The sequence below is a fragment of the Orbicella faveolata genome, unplaced genomic scaffold (genome assembly GCF_042242905.1).
Source record: "Orbicella faveolata isolate gen_17 unplaced genomic scaffold, um_ofav_v1 contig_34, whole genome shotgun sequence".
Lineage (NCBI taxonomy): Eukaryota > Metazoa > Cnidaria > Anthozoa > Scleractinia > Merulinidae > Orbicella > Orbicella faveolata.
Window position 1 is genome coordinate 26572316 of NW_028301563.1, and position 13220 is coordinate 26585535.

At 40.6% G+C, this 13220-nt stretch overlaps 1 protein-coding gene and 1 pseudogene across 2 annotated transcripts in view; one reads left to right on the plus strand and one right to left on the minus strand.

Annotated features, from left to right (window-relative positions):
• LOC110055446 (uncharacterized) overlaps positions 1-13220 on the plus strand; it is a 31633-nt gene that overhangs the window by 3613 nt on the left and 14800 nt on the right. The window lies entirely within an intron of this gene.
• On the minus strand, positions 1237-8515 carry LOC149105500 (uncharacterized; annotated as a pseudogene).

A 13220-nucleotide genomic window follows, 5' to 3' on the forward strand; every position in this document is an offset into this window, starting at 1 on the left:
TTGGATACCTCATTGTGATCTCGCAATAGAATGAAAGGGTGCGTTCCCAGCTTGGGAAAATTAGAGATTGGAGTTTTATCAAAACAGATTTTACGTTTCTTCACTAAACAGATTAATTCAAGGGATCATGGTGCATCAAAGCAACCAAAGAATCCAGTAATTGTTAGATCCAAAAACGGACTTTGCAGGTTAATCCAAGATCACTGGGATCATGGTGCATCAAAAGAACTGATCGCGGAGAATCCTTACCCCGAGTGGGGCCCTCGGTTCCTTTGATGCACCATTATCCGAGTCAAGCCTGGGTAAATCCGTCTCGTAATGAAACGTTAAATCAGTTTTTTGCAGTTTAGAATGCAATTAATCTCGGATTTTCTCAAAGAAGAGCACCCTAGTTATGAGGTGACTGTAATGATATTGCGTGACCGGAAAGCAGCTCTAGTAAACCGAGTATTTTCAATTTCAATGAATGAATTGCCAGCAATCGGATATCCATGTCATATACGTGCAAAGAGCTCTGAGATCGTCAAAGGGCAAACATGCATTGCAAGTACAGAGTCGCTAGAAGGAAATGTGTTAGCGAAAAGTTGTTTCGACGCCAAAAACAACGATTTTGGAGAGAGTTCAGCGGTTTTTCGCCAATGCTTTATTGCAAATGGATTTGGGTACTGTTGATACATGGAAAATGTAAGTTTTTGTTTCAATAACCGTCAAGTATGTGGTAAAATTTACTGATAAACTTCCTTGCTTGCGTGAGGTTTATTGCGAAATTTCCATTGAAGAGAATATTTCAAAACACGCCTAACCGGAGCAAAAGGTAGAAAAGACCCTCCGAGAAGTTACAGATAAAGACAGAAAAGAAGTTCTAAAACAGAAATCGAGAATGCACAAGAAACTTCTACCCCCCCTTTTTTTTTTCTTTTGTCACGCAATTTCAACTGTCCTTACCAAAATTTGAAACCATAATCACGGACAAATGACATTTTTAAATACAAAAATTCTTAAAGAGATATTCAAGGAACCACCCTTGAATCGCTTAAAGACGTGCTTGTGTGACGATAGGTTTTTCCTGCAACACTGTAAATTTTCGGACTGAACGGACACTTGAATTGACAACTGGGGGAATCTAACTCTGGAGAGCACTGCTTTGCTGCGGGAACGGAAATTCGTCACAATTTCCTGGTACACGAGGATCTACTTCAATGGTCTTCACTACGGACGTCAAGGAAGAGACATAACTTGGTCCAACAGTAGTTTATTCTGCACTCTAACGTCGAGGGTGAAACTGACATACTCGGCGGAGTAGCCGCTGTAAAATCGTAACGATGTAGCCGATGTAATCGATGTAATCGAAAAAGCTTTACAAACGTACTTGCTTATATATCATCCTTTACACGTCAAGTGTTTACAATATGCTAATGTAACTTCAAGTATACAATACGAGCGGAAAGTACTTAATTAAGATAGCGAATTCTAATCAACAGCACGAGGCTTCCAAAATTAAAAATAGAGTGCTAGGATTAGAATTACACAGGCTGAGATTAAGATAGACCAACTTAGGAAATTAAAAGTGAGATACCTAAATTTGAAATTCTGAATTGGTGTTACCGACAGCAAGAAAAATTATCCTATGAATAGAAAGCATTAAAAACTCCATTAGTGAAAAGTAGTTCAGCTGGCTAACCTCCGAGAAAACTAATAAAACTTCATTAGAGAAAAGTAGTTCAGCTGGCTAGTTTCTGGGGGAACGGAAAGTAGATTGTAATAATAAAAGAAACTCAAATGACCCGATAACGAACTACTTGTCTTCTAAATGAAAGTTAGTGAAACAGCGTTGCACACGCTCAGGTGTACAAAGAGTCGGCAAAGTACAAAGTAGAACAATAACTTTAGATTTCTAGCTGTTAACTGAAAAGAGGCTACTGTTGGCTTTTCTATATTTTCGTGTCGGTTATAATATTTCTCGAAAGCGAATACATGCATTCCAATTCGGACAAATGACCAACTGGTGAATAAAACTGCGATCCGCAAGTTCCCTATTACTGAACCAAATTACATTTAAAGGGCTCGGAAGCGAGCAATTTACAATATTCTCATAACAATACTCCGAGTGAACGTAAAATAATAATAATTCGGTCGCGGTAAAGAACGGTTGGGACTACTTCGCCTATTGCTCCGTAGCATTCCTCCCACCTTAATTCGAGACCTCCTGGTCGAGCAAGACGTATAAAAGGAATTTACAACTCAACTTGACTATCTGAACATGGTTTACAAGCGTTAAAATGGTCTCCAGAAAATTCCTAAAAATCTTTCTTGGTACTTTAATATTCCTTATCAAATTTCGTTCCATTAGCTTGTCTCTTTTGGAAAAACTGTCTACTTGTCTACTTCGACACTGAAATCCCTCCTATAATCTCATTTCTACGAGGATATATTTCTCATTAACCTGTTTGTCTATATGCGTCAATAATGCGTTACTTCTTCAATGTCATCAACACCTCTTCCTCTCTCAAAATTCCTGGTCAAATGTAAACTGGCTCTCTTGATTCTTTACATTTCGGTAGACATGAATCTCTTGTGGTAACCCGAAACTGTTTTCTTGGCTTGAAGACATGGCCTTTAAGGTTTTCTGAACATCACCGGTTTCAAAGAGCGATACGACTAACTTCAATGTTTTAACTCTCGGTACGTTTCTTTCATTTTGGGCTTCACTCTGGTCAGATCTCTTGTGATTCGCTAGGCTAAGTGGGGTACAAATTTCGGGACCACCTTGAAGGATATCATCGGGGGTTTCCTGGGTGAAGAACTTGGGCAGTTTCTGAATAACGGGCTTGTCGTTGTTTTCCGTTGGTGGCGTGCATGAAGCTGTCAGTAGGTATAGGACAATGAGCAGCAAAAGTAGCAGTGACGGGTGAGAAAACATCAATTTGTTCTTTTCATTGCGTTGAACAAATTTGGACTCTAAAATCTCTGGAAAAGGCGCTAGATTTGCATAACTGACCACGGTGTTCTTTTCTTTCAACTTCTGCTGGGAAAGGAAGGTTCCCATCACTGGCACAGTCTTTGTGCTGGCTTGTTCTCGAACGTATCCTGTTCCTTTGAAGGAAAGAGTACCGTCTACCAGATCAATAAGGGCTCCGTTCTTTTGTAGAAAATCTCGACCAAGGATAGCATCGTAGGTCAGGTTCTGCATGACATGAAACTCACAGGTATATTCTCTTGCTTGCAACTGTAAAGGTATCGTAATCTTTCCTAACACTGGGACTTTCTCTCCGCTTACTGTCTGGACAGCCGATAAGGAACCTTCGCTCATATTAGGCGGGAATTGACCATAAATCTTCGTGAAAAACTGTTCGTGTATGGCCGATACGCACGCTCCAGTATCCACGAGTAACTGAACTGCTTGGCCTGCTATTTCACATTCTGTAGTTAGATCACTGCACTTTAGCTTGAAATCCTTTTTACCAGACGAGAAATCGTTGCTTGGCTGAGCTGCTGACTTCGATTGACGGTGTTTTGTTGCGGGCAAAGATACTTGCTTATGCGAGATTTGTGGTTGTCGCTTATTGGCTCTTGTCAGCTTCACTTCTTGTTGTGACTGTGTTGTACTTGTTGCTTTTTCCTGGCTGTTTGTCTTCTCCTGCTTTGGTAGCGCGGTTAACACACGATCTGACGAGTTTTCTTCTCCTTCAAATGTTAGTTTGCAAGTGCGTACTGGCTGACGGGAGCTTTGTTCAGCTGATCCTGAACTCCTTACTTTGTTGTCATGGTAATTTAGAACTCGCTGGGCATACTGAGCATCTAATACGGACAAATGGGCCGAGGGATGAGTTGCCAGACACTGATTTTCTTCCTGATTGTAATTCGCATGGTACTCTTGGCTCCCTTCTTGGTTCTGGTACGGGCTTTCTGGCTGGTAATAATAGTAACAGTTATATTGGATATGGCCAGTGCGTCCACACCTATAGCACACGGTGCGGTTACGTCGGGCGAGGCGGTCCATGCGATTTACTCGTCGGTTCAGATTTTCTAAACCGTTTTCCATTCGGCGAATTTCTTTAAGCAACTCCGACGTCTCTCTATTGTTGGCTTCTGAAAACGCGGCGATGTTACCTGTATTTCCATCTCTGACGTGACTGCCGTCAAATTTTCTTGATACTTTTTCTCCAACTTTGAGTTTCTCCAACTTTGTTTGCAATTCTGGTGGTTGCTGATTGCTTGGATTACCTGGGAAGCCTGACTTGGGTAGTTCACCTTTATAGATGTCTCGTGTAAACTGTTTATCAATTACTGTCATGCCTGCTCCGGTATCTACGAGTAACTTAATGTCTTGGCCATGTAGCTGGGCGGTGACTGTTAGGTCACGTGGCTTGGCTTGCTTATTTGTAATGTTACACTGTTCATCGGTTGAAGGTGAAGTTTCACGTTCTGTCTGGACAGGATCTGGCTTATGGTTAGGCAAGCTGTCATTATTGACTTCAGTGGATTCTCTTCCGGCGGAAGTACTATGTCGTGGCTGAGAGAGATCTGGGTCCGAGGGATTCCGGATGTTCTCGTTCGTGCATAGGTCAACAATAACATCTGTATCCGCTGAAATTCTGGTTTTGGTACGGCGTACAGCGTTAGGAAATGGGACATCATGGTTTTTCTGACTCTGTGGTAAGTTATTCCTTTGGTCTCCACTGAGTTTGTTCGGTTTCAGCGGACTAGTGACCAGGGGCTGACGGATTTCCGGTTTGGGCTTAGTTTCCAGGTTTCCAGGTAACTCGCGCTCGGGACGGGCAGCGGTTGTTACTTCACCAGTTGCTTTGTTTTCATTATTCGGCTCCATTGTTCGTTGACCACTTTCGGAGTTTGGTTTTGATACTTTAATAACCACAGTTGGCGACTGGTTTTCCTTTCCTTGACCTGGCTGGAACACTTCTGGGACCAAGTGAGACGTATTTGGCAACTGCTGAGATAGTTCCTTGCCAATTTGCGATCCGACATCGCTCCAGTTTATTCTTGGAAACTCGCCTCCTTCTTTTGGAATTGTCTGGTGAATTGTATTTTGTTCTAGCGGAGCGACGAAACTATCCTCGTAATCTCCATCATCGAGCACGGCCATTCGCGGGCCACTTGCATTGAACTGAGAAGGCAATTCGCTCCGTCGTTGGGATTGATTGTAGCCCGAGCGGGAAGGATAATTTTCACTTGTTTGACGTCGCTGCTGGTTCGGCTGGAATCGGTCGTAGTTACTGGTTTCGCGTGAAGATCTCTGGTTACAATTTTGTTGAATATGTCCAACTCTTCCGCAAGTATAACAGATGGGTCGACCTTCTCGTGTTCGCTGTCTCGGCTGATCAACCTGATTTGGCGGATTTCGTCGAGCCAGCCCTTTAATCCGAGCATCCATTTGGCGAGAAAGTTCTTCTAATTTATCTTCCATTCGTCGAAGTTCGCGCATGAAATCTGGATTTTCTCTCCTGTTTGGTTCTGCATATGCTGCCAGAATCGCTGTATTGTCACCCTTGGATGGCGTTTTCTCTACAAGTTCATTTAATTTTGCTTGTAATTGCGACGGTTGCTGTATACCTGGGTTAGCCGGGAGGCCTGCAATCCATGCATCAAGCCTGGCAAGGAGTTTAGCGTCAGTTAACGTATCCTCTGCCTTAGCGGGTTCCTTATTTTTTTGAAGTTTTTCGCTTATCTCTTCCATTTTTGCTAGGAGCGCACGGCTGGTCGCGCTTGCTTCAGTTATTCCAGTGGGATGACTCGGTTGTCGCGCCACGCCAGTTACAGGAGAACCCATGGTGTTTTTCACTGCACAAGTCAGCCTTGCTATTTCTTCAGCCTCGCGGAATGACTTGGGTTGTCTTAACAGTACTGTCTCCCTGACTTCTGGCCGTAACCCTTGGACAAAGTGACGCATCTTTTCCGCATCAGTAATGCTCAACCGCCTGAACTTGTTTGTTAAGTCAGTTAGATATGTGTCCAAAGGTTCTATTGCTCCCTGTTGGCGAGTGGTAACTGCCTGCCAAATTATCCAGCTCTGGTTATCATTTGCAAACCTCTCTCTCAAAGAATCCCTCAGGTCGGCGTACGTGGACTTCTGATCAAGGGGTAAGGAGTAATAGAAATCTTCTGCGGGTCCGGCTAGATTCATTACCAGCTCCGCCTGCGCTGTTCTACTGGTTAGGTCTATGCGGCGAAGAGTTAGGTAATTTTCTATTTTATCCAACCATCGGTTCACATCTTCAGAGTCATAACCATGGAAAGGGGCTGGTCTTCGCGTGCTGACTGTTTCTGGAATTGGTGCTTGCTCCAATGCACTGGCTGTTTGCTGTTGGGTCCTCTGTTGTAACCTCAACTGGGTATGTAGAGTAGCCATTTGTTCTCTTAATTCTCTAAGTGTTTCAGCTTCCATGATGACTGATAGGTCGGGTTGATTTCTCTCGCTTTCTATTCTCTTTTCTTTGTTATTGTTTTGATTTTCTTCGTGTTCGCTATCCTCTGAATCTTCTCGCTCGCTTTCCGTTTCTGTGTATCTGAAGTCGGCGCTAGGGACAGAGTCGCTGCGAGTCTTTGTTTTGTTTTGTTTTGGTTTTTTTTATAATTTATGCTATCTCCTACTTGACTGTGATTAGTCAACTGTGAATTAATTAACAGGTTTGAGTTATGTGCTAAACTCGAGTTCTGTTCTAGATCTGGCTCTTCGTTTTCGGGTTCGCTGATTTCTTCGACTTCTAAAGCAATCTGAGGGCCGATCTGTAACTGCCTGGAGTCAATTGGAGTGAAGTCTTCTAAGGAACTGCTATCGCTTGTTGCACGCGGTCCACAGGGAGTGGCTTGTTTTGATGAACTCGGTTGAACAATGGACGACTCTTGGCGTTGTTCTACACTGATATTTATGGCTTCTCTGTTCGTACTATCGGCCTGACTTGGACTGGAAAATGCGGTGGACAAACGTGGGCCGTCTCTGGGTCTGCTTGGTTGGATTTCTTCGTTTAAATCTAACGCGTGCGTCGACGACTCGTGGACGACACTTCGATAATATGGTAATTCACACAACAATGTACAATTCTCTTCTTCTGACAACGAAGCTTGTACTTCTTTATTTACCTTAGGCGTACTGGCTTTAACTACGGGAACGGCTGATTTCCTACTTCGTACATTATACGGCGAAAGTTTCTTCTTAAAAACTCTCTTCACGGACTTCATATATGAGGACAAAGAATTGATTTTTGTACTCACGTTACTTGAGCGGCTTTTATCCTTTGTTCGCACTCAAGGGATTACAACAACTAGCGTCTTTGGTGAACTTGAATCTGCTCTGGCGCCTTGATAACGTCCTTGGAAGATCCACAAAGTACCACTCTTCTTCAATCACTGTGACGATAAGTTTTCTCGGTAAGCTACTGTGACGATAAGTTTTTCCTGCAACACTGTAAATTTTCGGACTGAACGGACACTTGAATTGACAACTGGGGGAATCTAACTCTGGAGAGCACTGCTTTGCTGCGGGAACGGAAATTCGTCACAATTTCCTGGTACACGAGGATCTACTTCAATGGTCTTCACTACGGACGTCAAGGAAGAGACATAACTTGGTCCAACAGTAGTTTATTCTGCACTCTAACGTCGAGGGTGAAACTGACATACTCGGCGGAGTAGCCGCTGTAAAATCGTAACGATGTAGCCGATGTAATCGATGTAATCGAAAAAGCTTTACAAACGTACTTGCTTATATATCATCCTTTACACGTCAAGTGTTTACAATATGCTAATGTAACTTCAAGTATACAATACGAGCGGAAAGTACTTAATTAAGATAGCGAATTCTAATCAACAGCACGAGGCTTCCAAAATTAAAAATAGAGTGCTAGGATTAGAATTACACAGGCTGAGATTAAGATAGACCAACTTAGGAAATTAAAAGTGAGATACCTAAATTTGAAATTCTGAATTGGTGTTACCGACAGCAAGAAAAATTATCCTATGAATAGAAAGCATTAAAAACTCCATTAGTGAAAAGTAGTTCAGCTGGCTAACCTCCGAGAAAACTAATAAAACTTCATTAGAGAAAAGTAGTTCAGCTGGCTAGTTTCTGGGGGAACGGAAAGTAGATTGTAATAATAAAAGAAACTCAAATGACCCGATAACGAACTACTTGTCTTCTAAATGAAAGTTAGTGAAACAGCGTTGCACACGCTCAGGTGTACAAAGAGTCGGCAAAGTACAAAGTAGAACAATAACTTTAGATTTCTAGCTGTTAACTGAAAAGAGGCTACTGTTGGCTTTTCTATATTTTCGTGTCGGTTATAATATTTCTCGAAAGCGAATACATGCATTCCAACTCGGACAAATGACCAACTGGTGAATAAAACTGCGATCCGCAAGTTCCCTATTACTGAACCAAATTACATTTAAAGGGCTCGGAAGCGAGCAATTTACAATATTCTCATAACAATACTCCGAGTGAACGTAAAATAATAATAATTCGGTCGCGGTAAAGAACGGTTGGGACTACTTCGCCTATTGCTCCGTAGCACTTGTAAAGCGAAACAAAGGCTTTGAACAACATAATATAATGGCCACACAGTATGGGACTCACGATCTGTCTACACATTTTAATCAAACTCCCCCCCCCCCCCCCCCCCCCCCCACCGCAGGGGGTAGTACTCCCATATATGGGTTATATAGGTATGTGCGGCCCGAAACGGTAGGGTTTTTCAGTCGTTTTGGTCATAAATAGGGTACGATTTTGGCCACTTTGGTTAGGGTATGGTTTTAGCACTCTAGTCTTGAATTGAGTATGTTTCTTGGAAGAAGCTACCTTTTTATCTTTATCGATTTTTAACTCTTATTATTCGTAGTATGTTTGAAATTGTAAGTCCAGTTTATTATTTGTAACCATTTTTAATAGTAACTTAATTAAGTATTTTATTGTAAATAATATCGTATTTTAGCATTTTATTGTAAATAATATATTTTTAGCATTCTAATTATTTTAAGCTGAGGGCCCCAAGTTTATCAGTAACTTAAGTTACTGTCACGGGTCACCCTCATTAAATAAAGTCTTTCACTTCACTTCACTTCACATCGATAAAACAGTCTAGAAAAGCCCTTCAAAACTTATGCTTGGGGCAACTGTGTCAGCCGCAATGGCCATAAATAGGCTATCGAATTTTTGGACAGGTCATAAATAGGGTAGCAAAAAACGCAGATTTTGGTCATAAATGGGGTAAGGGTTTTGGGAAGTGGGCCGCAGACCCCTACTCAACTTTTCTGAAAGACCCTACCCCGGTACCTCACACAGCACAATGATTGGCATCGGGCTTATTTCCATTATTTTTTTTTTTTTGTATGACTGAGCTTCAAAGTAAGCCAGAAGTAGCCTGTACACAACTTAAAAGGTTTTACTGGGTTAATTTCTCCCGACTTATACCTGATTAATTTTGTAACATTTTGAGACCAGCACGCGATGTAATTTCACAATAAAACTCATGGAAGCAAGGGAGTTTATCGGTAGATTATATCACATGTTTCACCGTTATTCAAACAAAAACTTACATATTAAACGTATCAAAATTGCCCAAATCAATTTGCGATAAAACGAAGGCGAAAAAGCGTTGATCACTCTCCAAAATAGTTATTTTTTTTAGTACCTTTCCACTTTTCATTATGTACAAGCGACTTGCAATGTTTGCCCCCTAACCGTCCCAGAGTTCTTTGCGCAAGATTAATGCAACTCATTCATTGATATGGGTAAAATTTTTAAATGATGGAACTCTATCCACGTAGCGCATTGATCGTCCCACCTCACGCATCCTCACAGCCCAAGTAATGTGCTGTTTTCTTTACAAAACCCTCAAAGACGTCTACTATCTCCTGCAGGGTGTGAAAAAAATATCAAAAACTTCTAAGACAGTTCCGCGTTAAGTCGTGAAATATATATATAAACTTTGTCCTAGAGATAGACCTCACTCTTACAGATTTAATAGTCCAGTACAGGCCCTTTATTTGCCATGCCTTAGCGTTGGGTTTCAGAGAGAGATCCAGAAATATACAAGACAATGAAAAGTTTTGAAATGAAGAAATGCTCTGTCAATTTTTGCTACATCTTAAAGCGTTTTCACAGGAACTGGCGGACATTTCAGTGGAGATTTGAAAATTTAAAAAGAGGTTTCTGAAACTCTATAAATGTCTCCATGAGATATATCTTTCAAAGGTTCTTTTTCCGTTACATTTTCGACTGGATTGTCATTTGATCGTTTTTAAAATTTAAGTTCTTATAACTTATGATATTTGATGATTATTTAGATTTTCGGAATTCTCATTGGTAAGGAGTGTATAACAAATGGTGGAAAATTTGAAAAGTTTCTGTGTTTTTCCGTGCAATAGATTATTTACCTTTTTTTTTTTAATGAAAGGGGGTTTGACCTAAAGGGCTACGTCAGTCCAACTTCAACGTTGGAACCTAATGTACAAGGTGAAGAATTAAAGAATAGGCCATGTCTTAATTACCTGTAGCCTCTTTTTCTAAGTAAGTCTTGGTTTCCATCTTTTTATATGGAAATCAGATTTCAGTGACATGCAAATTATAGTCATTTCCATATGAATGGCTGTGCATCAGGCCTCGGTTTGATAGAGAGGCTTAAGGGAATTCGGAAAATGGGTTGATTTTGTTCGGTATTTCCTGACCGTCGTTCGCAAATTGTCTTTCATATTTTTACAGAAGCATTCGTATCATAGGGAAGCTATCTCATTTTTGTTTTTGTGTTTTTATTTCTTGTAAGATTCATTTTTAACCCATGAATTGGGCAAATAAATTAAGGGTTGCAGTGGTGGATCAGATTATGCTAATGATGCTAGGTCGATTATCTGTTAACTTCTCGCAACTCTTCTGTTTTGCGCGCTCATACATCGATTGATATCTCTAGGACAGCACGTTACGTCACTGCACTCAAAATGGAACTGTTAGCTCAAAATAACTCAAAGTAAATGTTTGTTAGAACTTCTGGTTAATTTGTGTTAAAGGTAGCTTGTAACTGTTCGTTCAAATAACTCAAATTAATTTGTTTCAAAATTTCCTGGTCATTTGTCTGTCAGGGAAATTAAAGTATTAAACTAAATCGTTCGGGCGTACATCACGCTACGGTCACTAGATACTGCGAAGGGGTTTAATTCACGTCACGGAAAGTTTGGCCTATATCTGCCAACAATATGTGTTACTGCGTTGGTAAACTGTTTTTAAATATTTTTTCTTTTACGAGAATATATAAAGTCCGGAGAAAAGATCTTTATGGAAGTTTACTGATAAAATTGTTATTTTCAGTTAATTAAAGAAGCTCTTTGGCTATTGCTCAGTGTAATTTTTCCTCCTTAAAACATGAGTGTTTTTTTTTTTATGAAAAGAGTTATTTCATGTAGCAAGGATGAGTTTTTACTCGTTTGTCTCACGATGGAGTCACTTTGAGATGTTGACGTAACGAACCTTTGAACCAACAAAACAAGACGGTGTTGTTTATAAGATTCCTTGCGAATGCGGCTGAGTGTATATCGGAGAAACAGGGAAAGCTATTCGAGAGAAGATAAAAGAACATGACAGAGACATACGGCCTTCTCCTACGCGAACCTCCGCAATTTCGGTGCACGCCAACGAGGCGGGGCATTTACCCATTTGGGAGAAGTCAAGTTTATTGATCGTGACCCTCACTGGTACACACGAAGGGTCAAGGAAGATATCTATATTACACTTCATCCAAATAAAATCAATAGAGATAGTGGGATCGAAATTCCTGAAGCATAGATACCTACAATCAAAAAGCACAACAAACCGTCAATTACAAAGCGGGCCTCTGAGGGAACAAAGGACACAAAGTTGGAATAACTGAATGAGGATCGGAATGCATCAATAGCAGCGAACCAACGCGCTACAAATAGCGATACGTGAATAATTGACCTCACCGCCAGAAGAAGACTAGCAGTATAGCAGTCGAAACCGGTCGCGATCAACATCTCAAAGTGACTCCATCTTGAGACAAACAAGTGAAAATTCATCTATCCTATCTTACACCAATAGACACATCTTTAATGGCACAGAACACTACATGTTGGCTCAAAGATCTGAATTTAATGCTCTCGAGACAAGACCAATATCACACTCGTTCCCAACATCAAACATTAAATTCAGATCTTCTGGACATAGTACAATATCCTCTAGTTATTAATGTATATGGCTGTGGCTCACAAGGACTGAGCACTACCGAATTCACGAATTTTATTGGCTGAAATCGATATTGGAAGCGGTATAGATATTCCCATCTAAACCGGCATTTAGACCGGTTAAATTTTGCGTGAAAAAGTTGCAAACTAAAATGCAAAAATATTGACTTTTTTCATCTAACAATATTTATTTATGAAAGTGCCAAAAGAACAAATAAGGACAAAAGTGTAGAAGACGCGCAATTTTTGGTAGAATTAAGTTCGGCTCATCGCCGTTCGCAAGAAAATGTCAGCTGGTACAAACCTGTTACATTAAACGAATTAATTTTTCTACGGTTTGCCATATAATAAACATTTTATTAATCGAGCTTAGTCGGTCTGTATGAGAATCTTGACCTCGGTCGTATGTACAGACCTGACTGCGTTTGGTCTGTAGTCACGACCTCGGTCAAGATTCTCCCATACAGACCTCCTGCTCGGTTAAGAAGAGTTAAAATGTAGCATTACAAAAAATCTAAAAGGCAAAAAGACCGACACGCACCGCTAATCAGAACACTATTTTGAACTAAATCATCGTGTAGGCTTGGGTTTTATCGGTTAATAATCCAAGCAAAACGGAAATAATAGACTTTTATCAAACTCTCCATCCAGTTAGCCTGTTAGGCGTCCGTTCTGGGCTGCCCTTTTAACGAAAATAAAGGTCGAATTAAGTTTTGCCAAATTGAATTTAAGAGTATGAAATAGATTGCTGTTACTTAATCTAGTTCGATAGCACGTTTTTGATCTGTTTCTGGGCTATGCTTGATATATAAGTTTACTTCAAATTATCCGTAAGCTATATTGTTACAACTAATGCAACACTATTCACTGATTTCGCTGAGTCCGGCTTTATTACTGGACATGCTACAATATTAAGAATGGTAAAGAAATGAAACATAACGTCAAGTTTTGTAAATATGAAATTTAATTTAGCCGAAGAAATTACCGAAAGCTTACCAACAAAAACCCAACAGGTG